The sequence below is a fragment of the Chlorocebus sabaeus genome, unplaced genomic scaffold (genome assembly GCF_047675955.1).
Source record: "Chlorocebus sabaeus isolate Y175 unplaced genomic scaffold, mChlSab1.0.hap1 unalloc_scaffold_298, whole genome shotgun sequence".
In the NCBI taxonomy this organism is placed as follows: Eukaryota; Metazoa; Chordata; class Mammalia; order Primates; family Cercopithecidae; genus Chlorocebus; species Chlorocebus sabaeus.
This window is the reverse complement of record NW_027327590.1, coordinates 280,001-286,343: the sequence shown is the minus strand read 5'-3', so window position 1 is coordinate 286,343 and position 6,343 is coordinate 280,001. Positions and strand designations below refer to the sequence as shown.

Below are 6,343 nucleotides of genomic sequence, written 5' to 3'. Positions count from 1 at the left end.
AGGGGCCAGGCTTTCAGTGGTGGGTGTGAGCGTGGGAGTGATGAGTGTTCAGGTGTCTGTGAGAAGAGCGATGGGGATGAGGTCAGCCTCAGCCACCATGAAGACCTGAAATGTGCATCCACCCATCCCAGCAGCATCCCTGAGTGAGTGCCTTCAGGGTCCAGGTCCTGTTTTACACAGGTCCCAGTACCTGGGACCACAAGTACGCACCACCACGATCGGCTAAGTTTTTGTATTTTTAGCACAGATGGGGTTTCATCTTGTTGGCCAGGCTGGTTTCGAACTCCTGGCCTCAAGTGATCCACCTGCCTCGGCCCCACAAAATACTGGGATTACAGGCGCGAGCCACCGCGCCCGGCCCTACTTCACTCCTAAAGCCCACCATAGGTGCTTCCAAATGTTTGCTGAATCACAAAGTGACTGAGTGAATGGGACTACGTGACTTCGAGCAGCAGGCAATCCTATTCCTTGGACCTCAGTTTCACTTTTTGTAAAGCAAGCCTGTCTCTCGCTCTCTGTCCTAAAAGCCTGAGTTCTGGGCTTGAGATGAGCGCGTCCTGTAGAGCAGACTGCAGGTGGACATAGAGCTGGGTCTTCTAGGAGGCCGGGATCCGGCCAGCTCTTGGGTCGGGTCCTCCCGGGGAACCCTGTACGCCCAATCCCAGCACCGCCCCGCCCAGCCTCCATTTGTTCCCCTAGGTCCCGCCCTCTCCGCGCGGCTCGCTCCCCATTGGCCGGGGGGCGGGCCCTGGGCGCCCGACTCCGCTGGGGGCGAGGCGGCGGGCGGCAGGCGGGGCCCTGTGCACCTGCATGGTGTGTGTTCCGGCCGCAGCCCCGCGACAGCTGCAGCTCCTTGATCCCAGCCGGATCCTGAGCGTGGAACACGGGCTGAAGCGGCGGCAGCGGCCCCGCCCCGGGGCTCCGTGGTTGAGGCTGCCTCGGCTCTGTCGGCTGCTCAGATGCGCTCCAGTAGGCCCAGGCGCCGCGGCGAGGAGCCAGCGCTCCGAGGCGGCGGCCTGAGGTGAGAACGGGCAACGAGGTCTCCGGACCGGGCGGGGGTCTCTGCCCCGGGCTTGGCGGCTCCGAGCTGGGTTCCGCAGGGTCCGAGGTCGGGATCCGGGGTCCTTGCGCCTGGGCTTTGTCTCGGCCTCGGGTGGCACCGGGGGCTTCGCGCCTGCTACGATATCGCGTGGGCCCGCGCGGGGGTCCCGGTCGCCCTGCCGGTAGGGGCCGGTCCCCTCTGCTCCCCGGCTCCCCGCGTCTGCCGCGGAGGGGACTGCATGGACCCGGGCGCTGGCTTCTGAGCCGAGATGGCGTCACTGCACTCCGGCGTGGGCGACCCAGTGAAACTCCGTCTCGAAAAAAAAAACCTGGTCAAGTGTTTTACCCAGCCTAGGTACGTGTGGTAGAGCCGAATGAAAGCTTAGAAAAAGACGACTTGAGAACTAGCCCAGCAGAGGAATCAGGCGGGATGTGTTGTTACTAAGTGAAATTTGCACCTGTTTTCTCCCAGGCCTCGTTGAGTTGTGTACAACAGAGAGCTCAGGTGTTGGGGGCAGTTGACCGGTTGAAGAATGCATTGCTATTATGGGAGAAACATTGGCCTTTGAAAAAGCAGAACTGGATCCACGTTCTTGCCTGGTAACTGTAACTATCATGTAGTTTGTAAAGGGGAACGCAGTTCACTGAAAAATTCTTATGACAGTGGGGAAAGGATTGGGGTGTCTGCATTGGTTTGTGTAATATAGGTCATATGAAAGAGCATTTAGGCTGGAGGGAGGCTTTTCATCTCTATAACTTTACTTTCACAGGACAATTCCATCACGATTTGAAGATTTTTGAGTGAAAACTACATTGTTCTGCTATGTGTTTCGGGGCAAATTTATACATACAATTTGCTTAAATATTTCAGATGATACAAGAATATATGTGTGGGGTAAAAAGCTGAAATTTGCATTTCCCCTTCTCTAGAAGTAACCATTGTGAATAGTTAAGTCTGTTTTCCAGCTATTTTGTATACTATAAATACACTGTGAACATTTGAGTGTATGTATACATGTATGTTACACACAGTTTTAGAGATGGAATATTGCTGTGTTGCCCATGCTAGTCTCAAACTCCTGGGCTCAAGTGACCCTCTCGCCTCAGCCTCCCAAAGTTTTGGAATAACAGGCGTGAGCCACCGCGCCTGGCCTGCATGAGTATATTTAGTAATTGCTAAGTTACTCTGTTCAGTACGTGTCTATTGAAGTCCCCCATGTGCCAAGCATTATTCTGAATACCCTATACGCACCAATTGACTTAACTTTCAGAGCAACTCTCTTATTGTGGTCCTTTTACAGTGAGGAAACTGAACCACAGCGAGCCTGGGGACGTCGTCTAACATCAAACAGCCAGTGCTGTTGGAATTGAGGTTTGAAGCCAGACAGCTGGCTTCAGATCTCTTAGCTGTTATCATAGATGGCACACCCAAACCTTAGGGCCCTCCCAAGCCTTGCCTGAGCTCTGCGAGAGCCGTGTATGTGAGGTTTCTTTCCTCTTTCAGAACACAAGTCTTGGAATTGTCCCAGACCCTGGTAGGACCTCTTGAGGACCAAAAACAGGGATTCTTCAAGCCTGCCCCAAGGGCCAGATCTCTGATTTAGCTACTTGGAAGGTAGATGTAGAAGAAAGTAATTTTACCAGAACAAAAAGTCAGGATGGCTGGGCTGACTCGGCCAGACGCAGTGGCTCATGCCTGTAATCCCAGCACTTTGGGAGGCCGAGACAGGTGGATCACCTGAGGTAGGGAGTTCGAGAGCAGCCTGGCCAACAAGTTGAAACTACGTATCTACTGAAAATATGAAAATTAGCTGGGCGTTTTGGCGGGTGCCTGTAATCCCAGGTACTTGGGAGGCTGAGGCAAGAGAGTTGCTTGAACCCAGGATGCAGAGGTGGCAGTGAGCTAAGATTATGCCACTGCACTACAGCTTGTGTGACAGAGCGAGACTTCGTCTCAAAAAAACAGAAGGAAAGGGAAGGGGAATGCCTGGGCTGACTCATAGGGAAGAGGCCCTACAGCAGCCGTAGGACCTTGGCCACTTGGGTGGAAAAGAAGGAAGGAAGAGCTTCACCCATGGCGGTGACCTGGACTGCAGAAACCACACTAAACAGTCCACATCCTGGAACCTAGCCACCCCATTTGCTTCTCTTCTCCTTGGGTAGAGGGTTTGGGCACTTTCTACCCTAGAGACTGAGCAGCGCAGCTTCTAACCAGGGTAGGCGTTTGTCTGTCCCTGGGAATACAGACAGCGTTCTCATAAGCAGCCCAAATCCTCCTGAATAGCTTTTTGTAGGGTGGGGCAGGGCGGGGCAGAGGGTCATTTTGACTCATAGGTGCCTTTTCCACTTTCACTGTTGATGACTGTGTTACAGATGAAAGTTTTGTTTTTGATACTGAAGAGGGCTTAAGAGAGTGAGCTATTATGGCACATCTAAGCCTACTAAAATAGAACCACAGGGTAGTGTAGGAAAATCTCTTCTAAATTATGGATCACATATGGTGAACGTTAGAAGCCATGTGTACCTAAGTTGAAAAATCAAACCATGTCTTGTATTTGGGTGACCCCGGTAAGTCTGGATGCCACTGCGCCTTGTGTGAACACAGGATGCTGAGGTGTAGGGATCAACAGGCTTTTTCTGGACATCTTGCGCTTCTCCCTTGGGGTAAAGTGGGGCGGCAGTAGCAGCGCACAGCTGTAGGGCCCCTAATATTTGCCAGCTGGTTTACATGTGGGATTCCATTTAATGCAATCTTGGAGGTAAAATTATGTTATTGAAGATGAAGATAGAGGCTTAGAGAAGTTAAGAAAATTGTTCAAGGTCACATCATTTGTTTTGTTTCGTTTTGTTTTTGAGACAGTTTTGCTCTTCTTGCCCAGGCTGGAGTGCAATAGTGTGATGTCGGCTCACCACAACCTCTGCTTCCCAGGTTCAAGTGATTCTCCTGCCTCAGCCTCCCGAGTAGCTGGGATGACAGGCATGCGCCACCAGGCCGGGCTGATTTTGTATTTTTAGTAGGGATGGGGTTTTTCTGTGTTGGTTACGCTGGCCTTGAACTCCCAACTTTGGGTGATCCACCCAACTCAGCCTCCCCAAGTGCTGGGATTACAGATGCGAGCCACCAGCATGGCCAAGGCCATGTAATTTCTTAAGTTGAAAGATGAAGTACTGGATGAACTCAGAAGTTTGACTTCAAGGCCCTTGATCTTTCCATAACACGTGGTTCCTTCCCTGGTTGGTCGGAGTGACTGAAGAACTCAAGGAAGCTGTGTTTTGTGGAAAGAGGACCTGAGGGGTGTATGGTCTTTCCAGGCTTGGAATCTGCCATGCTGGGCTTCTGAATTGTGTAGCTTGACCATATAGAGAAGCCCCTCATTTAAGACTTATTCTTTGAGGAAAATGAAGGAAGGCCACCCACATGAGACAGGCAGAGACGACTTTCTCAGAGCTGCTGTGGCAAGAGAGTCGGCACCGTCACTTGCGTGTGGCAGAGACTGACATGCAAGTGAGTGGCGGATGAGGAGTGGGGAAGCTTCAGGATGGAAAGAACGGCTCCCAGTGGAGGCTGTTGTGGGGGCTGGAGGCGGCTGTGCAGAAGTGGGGTGTCCTATGTGATTGGTTAGGGGCTTATTTGGCTTTCTCTGAATGATCCTAACTGGAAACATGGGCCAAAATTAGGGTGGCTGTCAGTTTTGAGTCAAGTCCTGGTCACCTGGGACAGAGTTGTGGTTTAGTCTCTGGGTTGTGGAGAGAGAGCAGTCTGGCTTCCTGTCTGATGTGCTAGCCTGGCTGGCCTCCTGGCTGTTGACTGTAGATAGGGGATTGGTTTCCTGGGTGGGCAGCTACAGGTTGTGATCTGAGTTCTGTCTTTCTACATATGATTAGGCAAGACCTGTTTGTATATTCAGTCCCTCATTTTTCTTGTCAGTAAAAATATCAAGTGACAAATTGGATACATTGGGAAGATTTTAGATGTCTGTGTCCCCTGGAGGAAGTTTTCACATTCACATTGAATCAGAATGAATATAAACAATGGGGCCCTTTATCTTGAAGATTTAAAAGAGGAAATCTTCAACAATACTACCTCGGCGCCATTGCCTCTCTGTCCATCGTTAGGGAATGTGTTTTTATGCACCGCCGGCTCATCGTCCACCAGTTTGTGGTTGATCCAGTTCTCTATACGTCTTACCTTGTGTGTATCTCATTGTTTGCTAGTGTTAGCTTTCCCCTTCGTCAGTGTAGTTTATTTGTGTAGCCTCTGTTGGTAGGAAGTTATTTGTGGAATTTGTGAATGGAAGGGACCTTGGAGGTCTGCTAAGTCAACCAAGTGATTTTAGAGATAAACGGAAATACAGGGAAATTTTCCAGTTAAAATACAGAAAAATACAGGGAAATACAGGCAAAACCAGGAATAGAAAGCAGTGTTCTTTGTGCCACAATGTCACTGGAAGACAGCTCAATGTGGGCCTAAAATGCAGAGTAACTAACTTTCATTTATCTCTGCTTCTGACTCTTGCTTTCAGACATTTTAAATTGACCTAAATGTGTTAGCAGAAATATGAAAAGTCCTGACTTGTTTACATATAAGGTACTTTGTCGCCTACTCATTTGGTTGTTTTTTTTCAACAAGATTGAAAAGACATTGTTATAAACTGAATGTTTATGTCTCCCCCAGATTCTTGTACTGGAGCTCTAACTGCCTGTGTGATAGTATTAGGGGGTAGGACCTTTGGGAGGTGATTAGGGTTAGATGAGGTCATGAGCGTGGGCCCTGGTCTGACAGGATTGGTGCCCTTAGAAGAAGAGAAACCAGGCCGGGTGTGGTGGCTCACACCTGTAATCTCAGCACTTTGGGAGTCCGAGGTGGGCAGATCACGAGGTCAGGAGATTGAGACCATCCTGAAATCCTGTTTCTACTAAAAATACAAAAATTAGTTGGGTGTGGTGGCACGTGCCTGTAATCCCAGCTACACGGGAGGCTGAGGCAGGAGAGTTGCTCGAACCAGGGAGTCGGAGGTTGCAGTGAGCTGAGATTGTGCCACTGCACTCCAGCCTGGTGACAGAGTGAGACACTTTCTCAAAAATAAAAAGAGAAAGCAGAGAGCTCTCACTGCCCTGGTGTGAGGAAACAAGAAGAAAGATGGCTGTCTGCAAGCCAGGAAGAGGTCCCTGTCCTGGAACTGAGTTGGCCGACACTTTGATCTTGGACTTCCAGCCTCCCGAGCTGTGAGAAATAAACTAATGCTTAAACCACACATCCTATGGTGTTTTTGATGGTATTTGCCTACGGTATTATGGCCAT

General features: G+C 50.3%; 1 protein-coding gene across 6 annotated transcripts in view; it reads left to right on the top strand.

Moving 5' to 3' along the window:
- The first annotated feature begins 594 nt into the window (after nucleotides 1-594).
- The window catches only part of LOC140711211 (SH3 domain and tetratricopeptide repeat-containing protein 1-like), a 45,032-nt gene continuing 39,283 nt past the window's right edge, over nucleotides 595-6,343 (top strand). Inside the window, exons 1-2 of one of the 6 annotated variants that reach the window (XM_073014117.1) lie at nucleotides 595-1,021; nucleotides 1,514-1,641. The gene's annotated coding sequence lies outside the window, so the exon portion shown is untranslated. Of the gene's footprint in view, nucleotides 1,022-1,071; nucleotides 1,642-6,343 lie in introns of those variants that run through there. The other 5 variants (XM_073014119.1, XM_073014122.1, XM_073014116.1 and 2 more) reach the window with 5 other exon arrangements.